A 26,287-nucleotide genomic window follows, 5' to 3' on the forward strand; every position below is an offset into this window, starting at 1 on the left:
ATAGAGCTTACATAAGGCCTAAGCTCAATATGACACCATATGAACTCTACAAGGGAAGAAAGCCAAACATATCTCCTTTCAATGTCTTTGGTAGCAAGGTGTTCATCCACAATGACTACAAGGAGAATCTAAGAAAAATTGGTCCCAAATCAAACATAGGAATGTTTCTTAGATATTCTAGCAGGAGTAAGGCTTTCGTGTATTCAACCTTAGATCCAAGATCATGGAAGAATCAATACATGTAGTGTTTGATGAATTTTCTATAGAAAAGAAGAAGATTCCTAATATTGATGATATCACTAAAGAATTGTGTGATCTTCAACTAAAGAAAAACAATTTAATAGAAGATCCAGGATAGAAACTTGAGACTCCACCCGAAGATAATGAAATTGAAGAAATTTAGTAACCAACTGCTTAGAGAAATAACAAAAATAATCCTCTGGATCAAGTCATTGGGAATGTCATTGAACTTGTCTAGACCAGAAGTAAATTCCAAAACCTTGCTAGTCATTCAGCCTTTATTTTAGAAGTAGAGCTAAAAACAGTTGAAGAAGCCTTGTCTAACTCGTACTAGATAGATGCAATGCAAGAAGAGCTTAATTAGTTTGAAAGAAGCTAAGTGTGAGACTTGGCGCTAAGGCCTAAAAATTATCCAGTAATTAGAACAAAGTAGGTCTTTAAGAACAAACTTGATGAATGAGGCATCATTATAAGAAAAAAAAGCATGACTAGTAGCAAAAGGATATAATCAGGAAGAAGGTATAGACTATAAAGAAACTATAGCTCCAGTTGTTAGATTGGAAGTAATTCATCTACTTCTAGCCTATGCATCTGTGAAAGATATCAAGCTATACTAGATGGATGTAAAAAGTTCATTTCTCAATGGCTACACCCTTGAAGAAGTATATGTTGAACAACCACCTAGTTTTGAAGATCCTCAAAAATTTGATGTTGTCTTCAAATTGAATAAAGCTATCTATGGACTTAAGCAAGCACCTAGAGCTTGGTATGACTGATTGAGCTCTTTTCTTTTAGAAAAAGGATTCAATCGAAATAAAGCTGATACTACCCTCTTTATAAAAAGAAAAAAGGATTAATTGTTCATTGTTGAGATTTATATAAATGATATTATACTTGGTGCAACTGACGAATCCCTGTGTAAGGAATTTTCTAAATTAATGCAGGGAGAATTTGAAATGTCTATGATGGGGGACCTGACATTCTTCCTGAGACTTCAAATTAAGCAAAGGAAGGATGGTATTTTTGTGTATTAAACTAAACATCTTAAATAGATGCTCAAAAAATTTAGGATGGATCAAGCTAATGGAATTGATACTCTAATGAGCTCAACCATTAAAATAGATGAAGATGCTGCAGGAATAGAATATGATTGCAAATTATATAGAGGGATGATTGGATCTCTTCTATATCCCATAGCAAGTTGTCCAACTATATCCTTCAGTGTTGGTCTCTATGTAAGGTTTCAATCAGTACCAAAAGAATCCCATGTGATAGTAATGAAAAAGATTTTCAGATATCTAAGAGATACTAATTCGCTAGGTCTCTAGTATCCTAAAGAAGGAAGTGAGTTCTTAATCAAATATTCTGATGCTGATTTTGGTGGAGGCAAGACAAAGAGAAAAAGCACAAGTGGAACATGCCACTTTTTTTGTGCTTCACTTGTGTCTTAGGCAAGCAAGAAATAAAATACTATCTCTTTATCATCAACTGAATTAGAATATATAGCTACTAGATTGTGTTGTTCTCAAATTTTATGGATGAAACAGTAACTTCAAGACTTCAGAATCAAGCTTAAGAATATTCCAATTAAGTGTGACAATACTAGTATAATATGCTTGACAAAAAATCCAATTCATCATTCTCGAACTAAGCATATTGACATTCATCATCACTTTATCAGAGATCATGTTCCAAAGAAAGATGTCACAGTAGAATTCATCCATACTAAACTACAACTTGTTGATATCTTCACAAAACCTTTAGGAGCAAAGCAGTTCATATTCATAAGAAGAGAGTTAGGTTTATTAAATCCTAACGAACTGTAAGCAACTCTTTCTTTTTTTTTTTGCTCTTTCTTTTTAATTATGTATTCTAACTTAAGCATCAAAGTTGTTATTTGAAAGTACAGGTCTCTATCTAAGAAATTTCCTATAAGTGTTATAAAAATAGATAACACTAGTATTAGAAATTCAACACCAGTACTAATATTATTATGATATATTATAGATAGCTAACTTTAATAGTAACATTGGTGCTATATTGTTCAACACCGATATTGTGAAAGCAAGTAAAAGTCATTATAAAGTCATTAACATTACCAAGAGATGAGCCGACACCTCAAAATGACTTAGTGTGAATAAGATCAAATTGATTTACAACTTTAAATGAGGTAACTGTTGAACTTCTATTCTTTGTGTTTAACACTGGCGCTATGGTAAGCAACACCTGTGCTATATCTATCTATATATGTATGTGAGTGTGCATTCTCACTCAGTTTACTCTTTTGCCCTAAAACCACCGGTGCTACTTTCTCTCTCACATAAACTCCCTCTTCACTCTACTCTCTTATATCCGTTTTCATGTAAACCTGACCATTCTTCTATCCAATTTACTCCATTTTCTCCATCCAAATCTTTAAAATACACTGTTCAAATCTGCTATGAAGCTTGCTTGAACAAAAATGACTAAAGAGGCTCTGAAAGCTTGAGGATTCTCCATGTCAAATTTTTTCCAAGCTAGAGACATTGTGATTAAGCAAGCTGGGTCTAGATGAGAAAATCCAAGTCTCAACAGCTATAATGAAGTTATAAATCAAGCAGAATAAGTTGTGAAGGTCAAAAAGAGAAAGGAGAGAATGAAGACAAAAACTTTCAATGAAGAACTAATGGAAAACACTAATACTGCTCCATCATAGCCTACTTCTAAGAAGCCAAGGACTACTCAAAAAGGTTAAAGAGCATCAAAGAAAGCTAAAGCTTCTCAACCCTCTAAGCATGAATTTGTATCCTCTGAGAAGACACTCGAGGGAACATTGCCTAGTCAACCTCACTATGGAAATCTTGAAGAATAAAGGAAGAGGAAAGGGAAAGCTCTTATCAACTAAGGCATTAGATATGAGAGTGATGATTTTATTGGTTTCTACTTTGACTTACTCCACACTGGGAAAATTCCAAGCCTGGCCTTAAAAATGGCTAGAAAAGAAGTCAGTAAATCTTAGATTGTCAACTTAATAGAGCTCAAAGAGAAGGGGTATGATGTTACTAAAATGATGAAACCTTACAAGACACTGTTGGAGTTAAGCATAGCAATAAGACCAGAAGTTGTAAGAGCATTTTACAATTCTATACAAGTTTTGCACAATGAGGAAGTACTAAGAGCAATAGTAAGAGGAAAATATTTTGATATTACAAAAGACTATTTAAACTCTCTTCTGAATTTTCCAACCAATGAAAGGTTGATGAGACTGTCAGACTTATCCTATGAAAAGCCTGTCATGATCACAACACTGGTGCCAACCTAAGAGGAAAGTTTTGGTTCAGTAGAGAAGCCAAAGTCCATGCCACCATTTCACAGAGTAATCTACCACATTCTGTTAAGGTCTATCGCTTGTAAAAGATTAGGGGTAAACAAGTTTATCTCTGAAGACTTGAGGCTTCTGACTACCTTAATCAAAGGATTCAAATTGGATGTTGCCTCCATCATCTTTGAGAAGATCAAGAACTTAGTCCAGCGGAGTAGAAAAAAGATGGGAAATATCTCATCTATGGAAATGTCATTTCCAAAATGTTAGAAGATTAGAAGATTATGTATTTGGAAGGCAATGAGGTGTTAGGACATGAGGAGATTAACTCTGTGACTCTGAAGAAAATGGAAATTATTAAAGAAGGAGGAGGTGGTGCTCAAACTAAAGATCACTCAATTGCAGCTCATAGTGCTTAAGGCAGATAAGAGCCTTAACCTACTCAAAATGACTTATCTATCCCACCACCATCAAAAGGAGTATATCTTGATTTAGATACTTGATAGAACACATTTGTTACCCACTTTTATTTGTCAATTAGGACCATTTTATTAATTATTTATCACCTTCAAGTGCACACATTGCATTAGATTTGGAACTTTGCCTAAGTTTCTAAGATCAGTGTACTAGGGGCATTTTGGTCCAAAAAATGAACTTTTGAGAAAATGTACAAGAAAAATTGACAAAGTGCATTTTATGTCCAGTTGATGAATGGTGAAATTATATTTTTAAAATTTATTTTAGTTTGGGAGTAATTAAATAAAAAAGTCAACACTTTCTTAAGTGTCTTAGTTTGTCCTAGTTTTTGGTTTGCCTTTGTGTGAAAATTTTTATATAATTTTATGCAGCCTGAAACTTGGTTAATTTAATAAATTCTCCCTTCTAAATATGAATTTAATTCTGGACATTAATTAGATTTTATTATATCATATGCTATTTAATTGAATTATGTGATTTATGTGATATAGGTGGCATGTGACTTGTGCATCAATTGGGCAATTGAGGTCAACACTCCTTGAGGATAATGGCTGATGGTTTGCACGTGAATTATGATTATTTTGAGGGATTAGATCAGCTAAAATGATGTGGATGACACATGGGAAATTAGGCACATATTGGAATCATCTACAAACCAATAGGAAGTTGCCACCTTGCAAGTGTGACAAGGCTCCCATTTACATTTTAATTTCTTTTTCCTTATTTTAATTAAGCTTCAGCTGATGGGAGACACCAAGAAGCACGCCATTTTAAGTCCCAAATGGGATCCAACACATATCTCATTCATCTTCCACATTCTCTCTCTCTTGTTCATAGTGTTCTTCATTTTCTCTCTTTTGTTCTTCATTTTCCAGCATCCTAACCTCCATTTTCAGCCACCAAACCTCCACAAAACTCATACCATTCTTCTCCTCTCTTCATTTTCGTTCCATCCCTTCCATTTTCATAAGGATTGAAGCTCATTTTCATCATTCAAGAGCTATGGAGTTTGGCCTTCACAAGCAATCACTAAGGTTCTTGAAGATGAAGATTGGCTAAGTTTCTTTGTGGAATCCTAGAGAGATGAAGATGGAGGATGAGTCTTGAGCTTCAAATTGTCTAAGTTCTTTTGTTTCCTATCCTCTTCTCTTTTTACTAGATGGTTAGATTCCTTAATCTAGGGTTTAATCATCTTAGCTTATAAATTCTAATTTGAATTTGATGTTGATGTAAAGAGAGAAGATTGTTTCATTTAATTTCTTCCTTGGACAGCCATGACTGAATTTTGCCACTCTTTGTTTGGCACATAATCTTGTGTTTTTCAATTAGTGAATTTCTTGTGTTAATATTGCATAATCTTGTGGTGTTAATGCTTGTGTTGTTAAGTAGCTTAACATAATCTTATGGTTGCTCAATTTATGTGTTTGACCATGGCTGTTGAGAGAGGATTTTGAATGAATCACTTGGCTAATGTCTTCACCAATTGGTTAATTGAACTAGGGACTTTAATCTAAGACCTAGGGAGGTTAGCTAATTAGGTTAATTGGCTTAGGATAATTTTCTTAAGTCATGACAACTTTAGTCAAGAGGAAAGGGAAGCTAAACTTAGCCTAATCATGAGAAGATAATGAGTCCAAAATCAACTAATCTCTAGGGTTCCATTATTGTAAAAAGGGAAGTTCATTTCACTCACTTTCACTAGCATTTTAATTACTTGCACATTAGGTAATTAGTTTAGATAATTAGCTAGGTAACTAAATTCCTACAAACTTTGGTTGATTTATTTCACTAGATAACTTTCAATTAGACTTAAAACCATTCCTTGGGAGATGACCTAGGGTTGGCCCTATATTGCATTAGGGTTAGCTTTAGTGTAATTTTGAGGATAAGCGACTAATTTCCTATCAATACTGTCAAGTGGTTGGATAGGAGGTTTAAGATTCAAGTTGAGCTTTTTACTTTATGTTTTAAGAGACAAGCTAAGGACTTTAATTAGACACTAAAGAAAGCCTTTGAAGAGATTAGAGAAGAATTCAAGGAAGAAATTGGCTTACTAAGAGCTCAAGTTTTGAGTTTGGAAAGTATACCAGCTGGTCCAAGGAACTCATCCGAGCATTATTCTCCTTTTAGGATGGGTACTCCTATTGGTGTCTCTCCACATAAGAATGCTAAAGTAAAGTTTAATAAGGATTTTATGTCAGTGCACACATCCAGCACCTCTACTTCAAAGAAAAGGACTGAGGAAGACATTGCTAGCGACCTACAAGTACCCTCTAAGATTGGAAATTTAAGGGTTGGACTAGTTTCCTCTACTAATTCTGAATTGCTATGTTTAAAGATAGTTCAAAAGAGCAAAGACACATGCTTTAGACATTAACAAGCTTGCACTACTTGTGGCCAAGATTGCTAGAGAATATATTGAGATCTCTGATAATGAGGAAGAATTAAAGTCTGGACAGTCACCTCCACCTTCTACTCCATTCTTCTCTAGGATCAACTACACAAAGGCCTTTTAAGACTTAATCAGGAGAAATCCTGATTTTGTATTGTCTCCTCAACCACTCACTGCCATTTTGGAATCTGGTGTAGTTTTTAAGCCTCCACCCAGGCTTAAGAATAGACCAGTATGAATTGAAAGTAGTACTTTTTCTTCCTAAATGCCTTCCTCCAACCTTTTTGTCCTTGTTGATCTATCCAAGCCTTCTACTGATTGTAGCATCTCAAATTTCTAATCCTGCATTAATGATTGATTAGTAGATGAATTAGTGATTTAATATGGGATTAGGAATCTTAATAGTGAAGTGTTATTTTGACCTATTAGGATGTTATATGAACAGATACCAATGGAAGAGCAGAGTTTCAAAGTAGAGCATGTGAGCACAGTGAGGATTTCCTTAACTTTGCCATGCACCGCGGCGGGGGGTTAAATGCATTGCGGTGCATGGTGTAAAAATTTGATTAATAGGGCATGTGCAACTCATGAAATAAAAGGGGAGAATGTGAGCAAGTCATTCTACCATGGAGAAGAGCAGGGGATGTGTTAGGGAAAGCATAATTAGGAGCAAAAATGGTGTTTCCAACCTATTACTTATCAGGTAAGTCATGTACTGCCTTAACCTCTAATTCTAGCCTATTTTTTCTTAGTTTTAAATAGTGAGAAATTAAATTTGGGAGTTTTAAGGAGTTAATTTCTTACCTTGTAGTAATAGAAAGTTTCTTCAAAACTAAACTAGTATTTTGTGACTGGTTTGAGTTGAAATGATAAAGTTTTAAAGTTTAAGCAAGATTTGCCCTAATCTAAAGAGAGAGTAGTGAGAGAAATTTAGCTAGAAAAGATTAAAGTGTGAAATGAGAGGTAATCAGTGGTAATACGTGTAATTAAGTGTGAATTATGGAATTGATAGTGGTTGGGTGCTTAAATTGATAATTGACACTTTTGTCAATAGTAAAATTGACTTTGGGTTGCCTTTTGTGTAGATTCTAGTGTGTGATGCACAAATTATGAAAAAGGAGCTTGAATAGGGTTGTTAGAACACGAGTAATCCTTTTTAGTAAACAAAAAAGTTGAGGTAACTATATAATTTGTTATGTTTGTTAACTATTATAACTATGAAAAAAGTAATTATATAATTGTAGCTTTGGTTGATTTCTATCCATGATTTTTTATTGAAATGGTTTTAGCATGTACAATGGTTTGTTAAATGAGATTTGAAAGGTTATTTGATTTTAAATGATATATATATATATATATATATATGTTATGACGTTATTTGTTATAGAAATGTGGATGAGTAGTAATAATTGTGAAATAGCATGATCATAGGGGGTGGGAGTTCACCCAAAATATGTAGGGATGTGTGTGTGTAGAGATATGTGAGTGAAAAATTCATATAGTCAAGCTGGCACCATTGGACATTTGGTGCAGCATTATATAGGCTAGTACTATGGGTAATCTAGTATAGCATATTATGGGATTGTTACCATAAGACATCCGGGCTGTCTGACAACTCCCTAGTGCCTATTAGGGTGTGCAATAGGGAATTAGTTGCTTATCCTCAAAATTAAACTAAAGGTAACCCTAATGCAATATATGGTCAATTCTAGGTCATCTCTCAAGGAATGGTTTTAGTCTAATTAAAAGTTATCTAATGGAATAAATCACCTAAAGTTGTAGGAATTTAGTTATCTAATTATCTAAACTAATTACATAATGATTAAAACAATAAATAAAGTGAGTGAAATGTACTCCCCTTTTCACAAGAGTGGAACCCTAGAGATTAGTTGATTTTGGACTCATTATCTTCTCATTTAGCTTCCCTTTTTTCTTGACTAAAGCTGTCATAACTTAAGAAAATTATCTTAAGCCAATTTAACCTACTAAGCTAACCTCCCTAGGTCTTAGATTAAAGTCCCTAGTTCAATTAACTAATTGGTGAACAAATTAGCCAAGTGATTCACTCAAAATCCTCCCTTAACAACCATGGTCAAACAGATAAATTGAGCAACCACAAGATTATGTCAAGATACTTAACAACACAAGCATTAACACCACAAGATTATGCAATATTAACACAAGTAATTCACTAATTAAAAAACACAAGATTATGTGCCAAACAAAGAGTGGAAAAATTTAGTCATGACTGTCTAAGGAAGAAATTAAATAAAATAATCCTCTCTCTTTATGGCAATATCAAATTCAAATTAGAATTTATAAGCTAAGGTGATTAAACCCTAGATTAAGGAATCTAACCATCTAGTAAAAAGAGAAGAGGATAGGAAACAAAAGAACTTAGCCAATTTGAAGCTCAAGACTCATCCTCTATCTTCATCTCTCTAGGATTCTATCAAAGAAATTATATCATATTCAAGAACCCTAGTGATTGTTTGTGAAGGCCAAACTCCATAGCTTTTGAATGATGGAAATGAGCTTCAATCCTTGTGAAAATAGAAGGGTTAGGATGAAATTGAAGAGAGGAGAAGAATGGTGTGAGTTTTGTAGAGGTTTGGTGGCTAAAAATGGAAGTTAGGGTGCTGGAAAATGAAGAACACTATGAACAAGAGAGAGAAAATGTGGAAGATGAATGAAATAAGTGTTGGATCAGATTTAAGGGGCAAAATTGCGTGCTTATTCTATTTCCCATCAGCTGAAGGCTTAATTAAAAAATAAGAAAAGAAATTAAAATGGAAATGGGAGCCTTGTCACACTTGCAAGGTGGTAACCTCCTATTGGTTTGTAGATGATTCCAATGTATGTGTAATTTCTCATGTGTCATCCACATTATTTAAGCTGATTTAATATCCCAAAAATAGCATAAATCACATGCAAATGTTCATCCATTGACCTCAAGGAGTGTTGACTTCAATTGCCCAATTGATGCACAAGTCATATACCACCTATGTCACATAAATCACATAATTCAATTAAATGGCATGTAATATAATAAAATCTAATTAATGTCCAGAATTAAATTCATAATTAGAAAGGAGAATTTATTAAATTAATCAAGTTTTAGGCTGCAAAAAATTATATAAAAATTTTCACATAAAGGCAAACTGAAAACTAGGTCAAACTAATACACTTAAGAAAATGTTGACTTTTTTATTTAATTACTTCCAAACTAAAATAAATTTTAAAAATATAATTTCACCACTCATCAACTGGACATAAAATTCACTTTTTCAATTTTTCTTGTACATTTTCTCAAAAGTTTAATTTTTAGACCAAAATACCCCTAGTACATTAAACCTAGAAACTTAGGCAAAATTTTAAATCTAATGTAATGTGTGCACTTGAAGGTGATAAATAATTAATAAAAGGATCTTAATTGACAAATAAAAGTTGGTAACAAATATGTTTTATTAGTGTGGTTATGAGTCAATAAAGCCACTATCACAAGTATGTGAAGAGTGAAGCCATAGTCCGTAGGTAGGTTAGATTACTTTTGGCCTGGTGTTTTTACCACTGAAAGTGTACTCGAGACAACAAGTAATTGATCCAGGAGAGCCTATGGTTTCGTGTCAAGTAATATTGGAGGTTTGGTGGCTAGATGACCATGCTAGTATTTAATTGTGTGAAAATCTGTGGAAGGATGAAATTTCTTCATATGTTGATATATAATTGATATTATTATGGTTTCACTACTTTAACATAGTTATTTATGGTAATAAGCATTTGATGAACTATATTGGTTATGAAGATTTTTATCTCACCCATGGTTATTTATTTTTTTCAAGTTCTAGTACTAGTGGGTCGAAGGAAAAAGACATTGGCTGCGTAGAGATCCCTTACTAAGCCTTTGTAAGGTTCTGGTGTAATGAAGTTGTTGTTATTAGTCTTGAATGTGTATAAGTTGCCACAAGATTCATACATGTGCATAAAGTTATATTTGTGGTATGTTTGATGATTTTGAGCTCCCTACCCTTTGTATATCTGTGAATGATGAAATGATTGGATGGGCTAGTGGATGAATGTCTATATGTGTGAATATGTGATGTGTGAAGTGGATGGATAGTGATTTAGCCATATAAGAGATTAAAGAATAAGAAATATGATTTGGCTTAAAGTGTGAAATGGGCATTTTATAGGCCAAATGTGTGTATGTGTGATATATTGTGTATGTGTATGGTCAATCAGGTGTGTATTGTCCATTTGGACGTGGTTAAGGCCCAAAAAGTAGCTAATGACAATTGGTTTCGAATTGAGACACTTAAGTGGCAAGATTTTAGTATAAAACGATCAAAATGCACATGTTGTCCAATTTTTGATAGAAATATTGGATTGAGATAAAACTAGTGTCATTAGTTAGATTTCAAAACAAGCTTCATTTGGGCGCTTGAACTATCTCAATTGGACATCGAATATGGAAATAAAGCGCATTTGAAGTTCACCTCAGAAACTATCTTTTGATAGCAATTTCAAGTGTGCGCGCCACAGCACATGTACCTGTTTGTTGCAGTGCATGACACAAAGGGAGTAGCGTGGCCTCTACGCCACATGTTGTGGCGCATGTGACATGAGTTGTGATGCATGATGCCAAATTTGACAAAATTTTTTCTACATTACACATGTTTTCTTTATATTTAATGCACAAAGATTTATTGCTTTCACTATGCGTAACATTTTATGATTCAAGAAATTTGTAAATGATTTCCTAGATGTATTTTATTAGGATCTCAAAATTTTTAAAGTTTTCAAAGTGAATGATTTTGAAGTAAAAGGCATTACACAGATGACAAAAGGGGGGAGAAGAGTAAGGATGCAAAGTCAAAAAACAAGACAAACAGCAAGGTTCATAGTAAGATTTAAAATAATGGGTCAGACAAGCATGTTATTGAAGATTCAAGAAGTCACAAGTATAAGGGTCAACCTGTTGTGAGAAGACCAAGAAGTACCTTGCCTAGACTTAGCAGATTCAGAGCAAAGCCCTCAAAGACTTCTAAGCCTCAACCTTCATCTAAAACATTTGAATGTCAATCCTCTCAACCCTCTGAAACACCCAAACTTTCATCTCCCACTACCAAGAAATTCCATGAGTTAATGGATTTCTTTAGTACTATCTTTAAGAAGTGAATTGAGTAGTTGTTTGAGTGTTTACTTGTTTATCTAATTAAACTTTCTCTGATAATTTGTAACATCTTTTGAATATATATATATATATATAATGTGCATTTTTTCTATTTTAATTTGTATTTATCTCTTTTAAGAAGTAGAGACTAAAGTCTCTCTGAGAACTAACACTTTGTATCTAAGTTTTGTCATCATCAAAAAGGGAGAGAAATGTTGAACCCTAGTTTTGATGATTATAAAATAAAGAGAAGTTTTGTGTGTTTTAGGCCTTCTTAACTAAAAACCAAGTTAATTGGCTTAACATTAAATCTAACTAAGTGAGAGCTTATACATAACAAAAGGTATGCTATCTTGTTAGTTGAAAATTTGACATAACTATAATCTTTGTGCTTGAAGCTGTCTTGTTCAAAAGTATGTCTAAGTATTGATAATACTGGTACTAGAAGCCTTAACATTGGTGTTACTTCTGTTATCTTTACTATTCTATTGTTTTGTGTTTCTTATAACATCGATCCTACTTATTGTAACACTGGTGTTATTCCTTTAAACTTGTGCAATTGAGTCTCTCTTATTCAAATCATTTTCCTTACACTAGTATTATTTTTTAAACATCGATATTATTCTTCATTAATCTTTGGTTGAATCAAGACAAAACTTGTGTCACTTAGATGGAACTTGTACTAGGTTTTGTCCAAGTTTGTTCAACACCTGTGCTAACACCTCAACATTGGTACTATCCTTTCTTCTGTGCTATGAAGAGATTTGATTAATATGTTACTTTGATGTTATTTCCTTTTAACACTGGTGCTGAACAATCTTTTCAGAAATATTCTAATTCTTCAAAAAATATTAAAAATCTTCATCTTTTACGCATTAAATTACACCGATACTATAAGAACAACACCTTGTTGAACCCTGGTTTTCATGATAACAAAATAAAGAGAAGTTTTGGCCATTTTAGACTTTTTTAACTAAAATAATTGGCTTAACATTAAAACTGACTAAGAGAGAGCTTATACAAATAGAAGGTATGCTATCTTGTTAGTTAAGTATTTGACTAACTATAATCTTTTGTACTTGAAGTTGTCTTATTCAAAAATATTTCTAAGTGTTGATAACACAAGTATTGGATGTCTTAACAATAGTGTTACCTCTATTATCTTCAATTTTCTATTGATTCATGGCTCATATAACACCAGTTCTACTCATTCTAACACCAGTGTCACCTTTTTAAAACTTGTGCAATTGAGTTTCTCTTACTCAAACATTTTTTCTTACACTGGTATTATCTTTTCAACATCAATCTTATTCTTTATTTATCTTTGGTTGAAATATGTCAACACCTGTGTTATTTAGTTAGCACCTATACTAAGTTTTGTTCAACTTTGTGCAACACCTATGCTATCACATCAACACTAGTACTGTCCTTTCTTCTGTCCTACGAAGAGATTTAATTGATAGTTACTTTGGTGTTATTTCCTTTTAACACCGATGCTAAATAATCATTTCAAAAATATTCTAGTTCTTTCAAAAATATCAAAAATCTTCATCTTTTATGTATTGAATTACACTAGTACCACAAGGACCATATATGTGCTACAACATTCCTTCTGTGTCTGATCTTCACAGTAATACCGATGCAAAAACATAGTAAGACCAATACTACTGTGAATCTTTATGCTTTGTCTTTCTTATCTCTTCTAAAGGTCATCAAAACTCATATTTTAATCCTTCTTTTCATCCAAAATCAATTGTGTTCACTCTATATCTTTACCAACTGATATTTAAACACAATTATTTCCTTGAAATTCTTCTAGTTGCTCATGTTTGATTTGGTCACCGAGCTTGCTTTCTGTTATACCAAACTGTATAAGCTTCAACCATTTTTGTAAGAAGCATTTATTGATTCTAGCCGTTACTGTATAAAAGAGGAAGTCTCTGGCATAAAGCACTGTTCTATTGGCTAATCCATCGAAAAACCTCTAAGAAGCTTGAATATTCAAAAAAACTCAAAGCTAGAAGGAAACGATCACAAGCAACCTCCAACAAAAAAATTTATGAGTTTAACAAATTATTTATGATCCTGAACTATAAATAGACTCATTTATGAAACCTAAAGAAGAAGAGGAACAATGAGAACAACAAGAACATTTTACATTTATTTTAAGCATCAAAGTTTACCTACCTTCTATGTATCATTTATTGATAGAGAGCTTCATTCATATTATATATCTACTCTAAATGAGAGTTTAAAAGTAGTAGTAGTTCATTCTTGAACTTACTCTATTTATCCTTGTTTTACATTTTCAAAATAGAGGAACTTAAGCTTGGGTAACTTAAGGAGATTTATCATTGTAAGGGGGAGAGTTTCAGACTTATTGAGAAGTTTGTTTACATAGTATGGAAACCAAGAGCCCAGATTAATCTAGGTAATATAGTTGGAAATCTTAGGAGATTCTTAGGGACTAGTGTAGACTCAAGTAGTAGGAGTTGAACGAAGATAAATCACCTGTGTCAAGCTCTACTCATCAAACTCTTGTGATTAGTGATTTAAGTTTTCAATTAACCCAATTCACCCCCTCTTGGGGTATTTACAATTCGCATTAGAGCTTGGTTACTCATTCTTGACTTAACTATCTAAGTAAAGATCCTACTAATGGCTAATTTTGCAGTTAACAATCTCAGAGAAGGTATATTAATAACGGGGCCTCCTCCTGCATTCAAGGGAGAAGACTATCCCTTTTGGAAAAGCAGAATGATGATGTATCTTAAAGCTTAAGAGATTGAGATGTTGGACATCATTACCAGAGGTCTATAGGTCCCTATGATCCTTGGAGATGATGGCCTGATGAGATAAAAAACTAGAGAAGAATGGAATGATGATGACAAAAGAAGATTGAATCTCAATGCCAAGGTAAAAATTATAATTACTTGTACTCTCAATAGAATAAAATATTATCATGTTAGTCACTGTGCTACTGTGAAAGAAATGTAGGATGCCTTAAGACAAGCTCATGAAGGAACTAATGGTGTTAAGGAAAACAAGAAGAGTAGTGTCATTCATGAATATAAGACATTCAAGATGAAGGATAGAGAAGCAGTCAAAGACATGCAAGTATGTTTTACTCATATTATCAATCATTTGATAAATTTGGGCAAAACTTACCCTCAAGCTGAACAAGTCAAAAAAAAATCCTCAAGAGTCTTTTAATGGAATGGCAACCTAAAATCACTACTATTACTGAGGTACAAGGAGTATTAATGAGTTTGGTAGCTGTACTCTACAAAAGCCTTGAAGAACATGAATCAACCTTGCTCCAATACAAGGAAGATATAGGCAAAAAGAAGAAAGGCATAACCCTGAAAGTTGATGAAGATGAATCAAAAGCAGAGTCTAACGAAGATGAAGAATTTGGCATGATGGTCAGACAATTCAAAATATTTTATCAAGGAAAGAAGACTTCAAAAAAGGATCTTCAAGTAATAAAAAAGATCAAAAGGAGCCACTAACAAATTATCAATAGGAATTAGATATAATCCTATCACTGATACTTCTCAAAAGAAGCTTAAAAAGGAAGCCAAATACTATCATAGCTACTTTAAAACTTCTATGCATTCTTCCAGTCCATTTATTACTTGCTCATATTGTAACAAGAGATGGCATCATATCAAATCTTGCCTACATAAGAAGAATGGCATTGGAAGCTCCTTAAAATAGGTTCCTAAAAATAGCAATATTTTTAAGAAACCAACTAACGAGAAAGGACCCATCAAGAATTGGTATCTAAAATGAAATAATCTTTATTTGCAAGTATGCCTCACTATCTCTAAGAAGAACAAATGGTATATAGATAGTGGGTGCTCCAAACATATGATCGAAGATTTAAATCAAGGGAGAATGACAATTAAGGACCCCCTAAGAACATTAATCCCAATTAGGGACCCTGAAAAATAGAAATCCCAATTGAAGACCATGGTCTTTAATTGGGATAAAAAAACAAACTGAGTTTGCAAAACTGCCCCCTCACTAAACATTGAAAGGTAACAAGAAAGAAGCTCATATCTTGTATTCTGTTTTCTAGTTTTTCGGTAGGAAAAGTACTGATGGGATGTGCTCTCGTGTGCTGAAAATATTAGGGAAAAATTAGTAGATTGCATAATCATCTTCTAATAGGTAATTATATGCATTGCTTTTTTTACATTTCATCCTTTGCCAAGCAGGCAAGGGAAATCTGCATCTTCTTCTTCCATTTCTCTTCTATTGACTCTGTTTTCTTCTTTTACACACGTCCTCTGTCATGCACGCACACAAAGAAGTTTTAGTCTTTGCAACTGCTGTCTTGCATCATTTCTCTTTGTTTTATACCTATGGAAAAAAGTAATCTTCTTAATAATTAATAGACTATATATATAGACATGCGCAAGAAATAATTTCCAAGAACGACACAATTAAAAAAGTTAAGGAGTGAAGAACAAGAAAAATGTAACATGGATGTTGAATTTTTCTGATCTGTGTTGAAAAGTGCATGAATGTTGAAAAACGTAACATGGATGCTGAATTTATATAGTCAATGTTAGGATTATGGAATAGATAGTTGTGAAATACTAAATTTGTATGTTGCTTGTAGTTGTTCCAAGTTTATTTCCCATATGGCAAGTACTTCAGCAAAAAAAGTATTTTGTTATCTTCATGTTGATGGACATTTTGTAAAAGATTCATAAGGGAAGATGATCTATGAAGGTGGGAGATTAATTTCTAAATTGATTAGAGAAGGCATAAATCATGAAGAGCTGTTAAGGATGGTGTCATTAATGATAGGAGTTGAAAGTACTGTAGCTGACTTGAAATTTACAATCAAGTTTAGTAAAAACACATACATAGATCTGTTAGACGATGAGGGAGTACACTTGATAAAGTATAATAATGAGTCAGCACATGTGTATGTTGAGATAAATAATAATGAAATAAAGGGAGCAATGGATAATTCGATGGAGTAAGTTGTTGTTCTTAGTTATTTGTGTGTTTAATTAGTTTAATCACCATTTATATTGACCTGTGAGTAATTGTGAATGTAGGATGGAGGATTTGCTAACATGGTCACTGCCAGGATCTCCTAGTAGGCAAGAGCTTGAAAGTATATCACCCTCTTTACCATGTTCAACACAAAATGGTCTTGCACCACTGCTTGAGGTTAATTCGATAAAATGGAAGGATTTATTTATGGGTATTGGCCAGACATTTGATGATGCAATTGTATTCAGAAAAGCACTATATAAATATAGCCTTACTTAAAGGTTTGGTTACATATTTATGAGAAACAGCCCTAAGAAGATGATTGTTAAATGCAATATTGATGGTTGTAAGTAGAAGATATCAACTTATGCTCTTAGGAAGACAACCTTTATATTGTGTGTGAAAAAATTCCACAATGAACACATGCATTCTGCTTAAGACAACCTCCTATTAAAGCAAAAGGTAACTCAAGATTGATATCATCAATCATCATTGATGCTATGAGGGGGAATGTGAAGGAAACTTCAAATGAGATTAGACAAGACCTCTACAAAGAGTATGGGTTAAATCTTACATATTGGCAAGCTTTGAGAGGAACAGATATAGCATTGGAGGAAATACATGGGCTTCCACAACAATCATACATGTTGATCCTATGGCTTTATGAGAAATTAAAGGAGATAGACCCAGACACAGTTGCAAAGTGGGTTGCCTCGACAAATTATAGATTTGATAGACTTTTTATTGCATATAGATGCTGTATCAAAGGGTTTCTCTAAGGTGCTTGTCCAATTTTGTTTATTGATGGAAGTAATTTGAGTGGTCCATATAAGGGGACTTTGCTAGTAGCTTCTGCAATTGATGCAAATAATGACTTATTTCCTTTAGCTTATATAATAGTGGGTGGAGAAACATATGATAATTGGGCTTGGTTTCTTGAAAATGTGAGAGAGATCACACACCAAGTTCAATTGACCATAGTGTCAAACAGGCATAATCCTATTGTTAGTGCAGTGCATGCAATATTTGATGGCAATTGACATTCTTTTTGTTATCATCATGTCAAAGAAAATTACAGCTCCAAATTTACAAAAATTAATAGAGGCATGCAAAGGATTGATGGGATGACCATGGAAGATGCATTTAAGTTATTGGATAATATTGCATATATAAGGTTGGAAATAGAATTTCATGTTGCTATGGGTCGTTTGATGGTTTTCTCCCCACAGTTGGCAAGATGATTAGAAATAAATAGGGACATAGATCGTTGGGCCTTAGCAAGATTTCCATATAAAAGATGGGACAACATAACAACAAACTATGTTGAATCTTTCAATGCTTGGCTAGTGAAAAAGAAAAAAGAAAACATCATATATGTGTATTGATAAATGAGCACTGAGCAAAATTAGTAAGGAAGCTATATAATAGCAAGATAGAAATGGCGAATTGGTCAAATGGAGTTGGACCACGTTTTGAAGCGAAGTTGAGAGAGAATGTATTGAGAGCTAAAGTTATGGTGGCTGAATATTATAGTGTGAATATGATACTAGTGAAGGTAGGAAACAATGACTTGAGAGTAAATCTAACATTGTGAGAATGCTCTTGTCAAGAATGGCAAATGGTAGGAATTCCTTATGCACACGCATATGCAAAAATAAAATTAGTTCATGGTAATGTGTATTCATATATTAAAGAATGCTACACTATTCATGCACAAGAAAAATTTACATCTCCACAATGACTCTAGTGGAAACCATTAACATGCCTCAATTGACCGAGCTACATTATGAAGTTTATGAAAAGAATACCTTTTTGAAACCACCACTGACTACAAGTCCCCCAAGGCGACCACCTACCAAGCGAAGAGAGTCACAGTTTTCAAAATAAAAAAGTGTATCATTGCTCAAGATGTAATCAAGCTGAACATACCAAAAATAGATGTAGGAATCCCAATCCAATGTAAGGATTAAAAGGGGTTGAAAACCATATGCATATTAGTTAGTTTAAAATTGAAATGCATATAGTTTTCATTTATTTTGTGCATTTTGCTGTTGAATAACCTTTTGTACGGACACCCACCTCATATTGTTTTTGTACTTCTAGAGGTGATAGGTTATGTAAATGGGATTGCAATCTATGTTATTTTTTAGTAAGCAGACTGCATAGGTACCATTTAGGTAGATGGAATATTTTTTGTGTAAAAAGGGATGTAAATATGGTGTACATGTATTGAAATCAATGTAATATAAATCTAATAAAAATTTCAGGTCTAAATTTGTACGAGTAAAAATACTGTCATGGCATAAGACTACTAAATTCACTAATGTAGCATAGGGATATTGCTAATGTAACTATTGATAACATAGAACCTCACTTAGGATTAAATTTTTCTGTAGTATTTTAGATATTTAAGAGACTTGTTAGATAATGGGATCCAATAAAATTGGTCGGCAATTTCATATCTGAAGCAAGAGAAATTCCTACCATATGTTGTGAAATGAATAACCCACTTGGGTGTCATTGTTTATCAAAAGATACCTATCAGAAATCGAGATCCGGTAACCTTACCTGAGAATTCCCTAACTTGAGTTGGAAATGTAGCTACATGTAATGTGAAATGTCCTAACATGACCTAGGAACTCTTTTTTTAAGGTAAGTCTTGCCATAGATTGGGTTCCAAAAACCTTAATTGGGAATTACCTAACCTACCTTGGAAAAATAATAACGTATGTTGTGAACGTGCCTAAAGTAACTTGGGAATTCATTGTTAAAGGATAAGTCTTGCTACAAGTTGGGTTCAAACAAAGTCACTTAGGAATGTCCTAACCTAACTTGGGAAAAAGGTGAACGTATGTTTTGAAAGAGCCTAATATGACTTGAGAATTGACTGCATAAGGATAAGCCATTTGGCACAAGTTTTGTTCCAGCAACCTCACTTGAGAATTTAGTAACATAAGTTGGAAAAGTAACTAACATATGTTTTCAAATTCCTAATATGACTTGGGAATATATTATTTGATGAAAACTAATGTGGCACAAGTTGGGTTCCAGCAAAATCTCTTGCGAATGTCCTAACCTAACTCGAGAAAAAGCTGAACATATGTTTTGAAAAAGCCTAATGTGAATTAGGAATTCATTGTTTAAGGATAAGCCACTAGGCACAATTTGTGTTCCACCAACCTCAGTTAGAAATTCCATAACATATGTTGTGGAAAAATCAAACGTTGGTTTTGAAAGTAACGTGAGTCAATGAACATTAACAACGGTTTATCAAATTTCTTGTAAATGTAGTCAAAGTTTTTTTTTGAATTAATTGATATATCATATACAAGAAGCCACAGAAAAATACTTAATTACATAAAGGTGTAATTTACATATCACAAATGTCTACACTACGATTTCAATCTTTTAGATCCTACATGCCCAGCATTCGAAATGGACGTCATGACTTGAGAGCCCACTCTGTTGTGTGGATGAGTCACTAGTCAATACAATACCTCACTTTTCATTTCACTCAATTATTCCTACACAATCAGATAAAGTCAACTCACAAGACACAAAATTGTCACACAAAAGAATTATATCTTAACTTTAACATTTGTTCCTACCATTGTTAGAGGAGGCATAGTAAGGCCGCCCCATTCCTCTCATGTAATATTATTCCACTGTCTAAGGCAAAAGATGACATACATTCCACAATCAGATCTATATAAAATATGAAATCTATCAACACATAGTTGGGAAATATACACTTAATTATATGTACACAATTTTAACTTTTTTACTCATGTCATTGGTTACTGTTCCATAGGCACCACTTTCAACTCTAGGTCATAATTGTCATCAACAAGTTTAGGTTTCAATTTCATTCATATTTCTGCAAACTTGCTTTTTTGAGAATAATAACAAAGTGAATGAGAAGCTTTCACCAATAAAATTTTATATATCATTATATGGGAAAAGGCATACCATAAAATATGCCATTTTTTCCTTCTCTTTTGGTAACAGAACTTCCTTTGCTTTCTTTATATTCTTCTTTGATTCTTTATTAGATTGTAGCATCGAGTCTAGCACATACATTATGGCTGTTTTTGGCTCCACAACATAGCAAAACCAATGCAATGCAAACTCTTATGTTATACCCGATGTTAGTTGGCATGTGATAGGAAATTAGTCGCTTATCCTCAAAATTAAACTAAAGTTATCCCTAACGCAATATAGGGCCAACCCTAGGTTATCTCCCAAGGAATGATTTTAAGTCTAATTTAAAAGTTATCTAGTAAAATAAATCACCTAAAGTTTAAAGTTGATTAACTAATTGCTAATCTAATAATCTAGTAAATTAAGTTAGAAAACTAATTCTAATTATGAATGGAATGGACTTCCCTTTTAATGTAGGAACCCTAGGGTATTGCTAATGGAAGAATCCTAGCCTCTAATTAATTATGGCAGCTCACTCAACTCCTCTTCCTTAGCTGAAAAATATATTTACTTAAGACAACTATCTTAAGTATTACAAGCCCCTTAAGTAACCTTACTAGCTTAGCTCAAGAATTAGCCAAGTGTTTAGTTAAAATTCATTCCTAATTGCCACTAGCCAAAGCTGTACCTAAGTTCAAAACTATGAAAACTCAAGCAACTCATCAAGTATTCACCACACAATTACATGCTTGGCTAATACAAGATATTCACTAAATGAAATCACATATTACAATGCAAAATCACTAAGTGGCAGAAATTTCCAGCAACAAAAGGAAGTGAAATTCAAGTCAATAATCTTGTTTCAATACTAACAATTACAACTAACAATGAAACTAAAGTCAAATTAAACCACAATCAACAATAGTCATAGTATTCTAATGGAATTGAAACAAGATGAAGAAATAGTTGAGCTTAGCCAAATGAAGACTTCAAAACTCCTCTTCCATCAACTCCTCCCTAGGATTCCATGGAGAATTTAGCTAGAAAACATCAAAACCATCTTACTTCTCCAAGAACTAGACATAGCCAAGTAGAGCTCCATAGAAATGGTGGAATCAAGCTTTAAATCTCCTTGCAAGTAGTAGGGATAGGTTGATCTAAGTAAGAGGAATGGAATGGTTGTGGTTTTATGGAGGTTTGATGGCTGAATGTGGAATTATGGGTGCTAGAAAAATGAAGAAAGTATAGAGAAGGTGGAGAAAAATGAAGAACAAGATGAACTAGAGAGAGAAAATGTGGAAGATGAATGAATGAGTGTTTGATTTGATTTGATTTGATGGGGTAAATAGTGTGCTCCCCCTTGTTTCCTATTAGCTGAAGGATTAATTAAAAAATAAGAAAATAAATTAAAATGAAAATGGGAGCCTTATCACACTTGCAAGGTGGCAACATCCTATTAGTTTGTAGATGATTCCATTATGTGTGTAATTTCTCATATGTCATCCACATCATTTAAGCTAACTTAATATCCCAAAAATATCATAAAGTATGTGCAAATTCTCTACCATTGACCTCAAGGTGTGTTGACTTCAATTGCCTAATTGATGCATAAGTCACATGCCACCTATGTCACATAAATCACATAATTGAATTAAATAGCATGTGATATAATAAAATTTAATTAATGTCCAAAATTATATTCATAATTAGAAGGGAGAGTTTATTAAATTAACCAAGTTTTAGGCTATATAAAATTATATAAAAATTTTCACATAAAGGCAAACCGAAAACTAGGTTAAACTAAGACACTTAAGAAAGTGTTAACTTTTTTATTTAATTACTCCCAAAATAAAATGAATTTTAAAAATATAATTTTACCACTCATCAACTAGATATAAAATGCACTTTGTCAATTTTTCTTGTACATTTTCTCAAAAGTTCATTTTGTGGACCAAAATGCCCCTATTGCATTAAACCTAGAAACTTAGGCAAAATTTCAAATCTAATGCAATGTGTGCGCTTGAAGGTGATAAATCATTAATAAAAAGGTCATAATTGACAAATAAAAGTGGGTAATAAATGTGTTCTATTAGCATGAAGTCCTTCAAATGGCTATCCAAGTCCCATCTTTTTTGTTGGTGGATTATGGTTCCCTGAAATAAAGAATGTAACACTTGTAACTTGTAAGCATTTAATAAAACAAAGGAATTAAACCATAAGACAAACCATAAAATCTGGATCAAAAATGTGTCATCATGCAACTTGATCCTTTTCTTTTTACTCATTCACCAAAAGTTTTCCAATTAATGTAACAACCTATATAAAAAAATTATAGTTACATTAAAATTTTACTATAACTTAATCTATTTTAACTAACACACTTGCTCACCAAACTACTGATCCATTGTCTAGGACCTAGATACTTGCATTCATATCTTGTCAGATAATACTGCTGAATCTCCACAATTTTCTTGTTAGAGAAAACAAAATCATATCAACCAATCGATTATGAACATATTAACTAGTAAGGTCGAATGTGATACTCATGTCCCTCATTTGTTGCAATAGACTTTGTACAGTATTGATAAACTTCTTTCTCTATGCATTGTCCTCTTTCTTCACGTCCTCTTTTTGTCTTCCCTCTATCATCCAAAAAGGGTGAACGAATAGTGCTAACTATTTATCATGGTAACCTTCTTAGTGTCATTTCACCCTTAGAATCTTGTTTTCTAATTGGCTTTTCTACTTCTTGTGCACCTGATTCTCCCTCCTTTTCATTTTTATCTCCTTCTGCTTGTCCTTCCTCTTCTTCTTTTTCATCTTCTCTGGATCCCCCTTCCTCTTCATGTTCATCTCCTGCTTATCCTTCCTCTTCCTCCTTCTCAGCTTCTCCGAATTCTCCTTCCTCTTCATTTTCATCTCCTATCTCTTCTCTTTCCTCTTCTTTATCATCATATTCTAACTCTTCTTCCTCTTCCTCTTCACCATCATGCTTTTGAACAACTTCCTCTCCTCTTCTTTTACCTTAAAGCTTGAGGAGTCTTTATGCAATTTCACGTGTAAAGGTTACAATATCTCTGTATACCTCTTTTATGTCCTACACCATACAAAATATCATATGTTTAAATTTATATAAAAAATAACTTTGCTAATTAACAACTATCATTTTACCCTTACTGGATCATAAAATTAATTCATTTCTGGAAGCTCTACTGAGAAGCTATCATGTCCTCGAAAAGGGTGATATAAAATGCCATGATCACTTGCCTTCTTGAGTTGAACTCATGCTATCACTCTCTCCTCTGTCCAATGTTCCATAGCATCTTCTTGCGATGACACCTCAATTGTTGGCCCTAATGGAAACATTTGAAAGTAGAAAATCTGCATATTTAATCTATATCATATAACTCACGGAATTTTCCAAAATAATTAACTTATAACAAATTATATTTTAATTCATCCACACACCGCAAGAAGAAATAAGCATCCTTCAACAGTTCTTTTGTGCCCATCCTTCTTCTCCCATGCTTTATATTCAACTATCTCCTTTCTAAGCTCAGATAGTATAAAGGATGACCAATTATAACATATAGTTCCCAAATTTAATCCGGACATGACCTTTAATAGTTTATCACTTATTTTGGAACTCAAACTTGGACAAAGAAAATTTCTTAAGCAATAGAGAATGAAGAAAAACCCAAATTTATCATTTTCTTTCCGTGAGAGTATCCTGTCCTTTGTTACATTATAGGATACTTTTTTAAAGTCCTTGTTTAAGGACTTTAATTTATTCTTATCCCCATTCATATCAACCATCTTCCCATCATTAGGTAAGCCAAGTAAGGCATGAATTGCTTTGCCATTAATGACTTTCCTTTGACCTATAATGAAAAGGGATGACGTAAGAGGATCAAATGCCTTCATCACTTCATTACATAAATCTCTAGGCAACTTGTAACATTTAATATTTAAAAACTTACCACAACCTATTCTATTAACCCTATCCCTCAAAGATTTTTGCTTTTTGATATAATCAAAAACTTCTTTCATCTTTGTCGGAGAACACCTTGTATCAAATGGAATCTGTCCAAGAAAAATAAGTCAACACCATTACTTGAATTCATCACATTTTTCATGCTTGATGTCAAAAACAACATACCTCGTAAGCTTTTACACCAACGTTTTCCTCCTTAGCCAGACGCTTATAATGATCTTTTATTCTGATGACAACTTTTTTCATACTGCAACTACTTCTGCGTTTAGTTTCTTCAAATCATTTCCCTAGGTTGTATACTTGCTATAATATGCCTCTTTAAACTTGCTTAAACCAGAACAACTTTTTTTCCTTAAGGGATTTCCTTTTATTTTAGCCATTATCCTGCACACAAACCAATGATGGTAAAAAACAAACTACTATTGAATGTATCTAACGTCACTAATGAATACACATAATAATACTATTAAATTTACCAAACATTAAATCTGAATTTTCTCTATAGAACAGGGGAGGGCTAGGGAAAGTCACAATCACAGCCTCCTTGACATTTTTTTAATCCCCTTTATGAGATAAAGGAGTTATATACTTTTGGCCAAGTAAGGATGGGATCTTAAACACCTAATCAACTAAGCATATGCATTTAAAAGCTGTATAGGGATGGGATCTTAAATACCGATTTCCATAAAAAGCAACGTCTTTTCAGTCTTTGTAATATAATATAATCAACTGAAAATTAACTTGGGCTTTCCCACAAACTTTTCCAATTCTGGAAAAGATCACATCACAAACAGAGAAAGGAGAGAAAGGAAGGGGGGATAGAGACAAGCTTAATGTGCTATGTCATTATGGGTCCCACCTCCCTTCCTTCTAACCCCCTCCAGCATAATCATTTCTTTATAAACTTAATCAAACATATTTAAAATGCAAATATCAAGGGACAATTTGTAGAGCCAAATGATAATAAAGAATGACCTGTCATTACAACACCAATGCTAATATAATGAAAACTCCTCTACCCATATAAGCACTTCATTCTTCTTCAATGACATAAACCACAAAACAAACAATAGCATTGTCAATACTTAAGATTGCAAATACCAAAGGTCCCATGCTAATTATCACAAGATAAGCAATTAAACCATTAATCATACACCGTTGACATGTTAGAAGCATTTGGCAGAAAAGATCTTGGCATAAACCACAAAGCATTTGATATGTTACAAATACCAATGGTTCTATTGCTAAGATCGGTGATCATCAACATCTTATAGTAAAGGTAGGTTCCTACTATAACCTTGTGATGCTTGCTGTGGAAGCCACCTCAAAACTAGTGTTTAACAACATACAAAAGGTCAATGACTTTTTGTCTATGAGAACTCAGTTCCTGATTCATCAAGATCAAGAAATGTTATAGAAATCTCAAGGTCCAAGTTCTTAAAGTCCATTCAAGATGAAAAACAAGCTGATATGGAAGATGAGCAACAGAAGAAGCCTAGAAATTTTCAACTCTCTGACATATGAAAACTACAGAAACAAAAGTTTGTGACACTATTTTTAGGATTTGTTCTTGATATGCTTGCTAGTGCTTTTCTATCCCTTTTTCCATTGATTTTAGGCCTAGCCCTTGAAGCATACTTTAAACAGGACACTTCAATAATGAGAAGAGATATTAATCATCTATGTTTAGTACTTGTTAGGGAGAGTAGCACAGGAGAGAGTAATATTAAAAAATGGACTCGTTATCAAGTGAAGCAATGTTACAGATTTACA

Source organism: Prosopis cineraria, unplaced genomic scaffold (genome assembly GCF_029017545.1).
Source record: "Prosopis cineraria cultivar Desert tree isolate PC_DT_omini unplaced genomic scaffold, ASM2901754v1 PC14, whole genome shotgun sequence".
NCBI lineage: Eukaryota > Viridiplantae > Streptophyta > Magnoliopsida > Fabales > Fabaceae > Prosopis > Prosopis cineraria.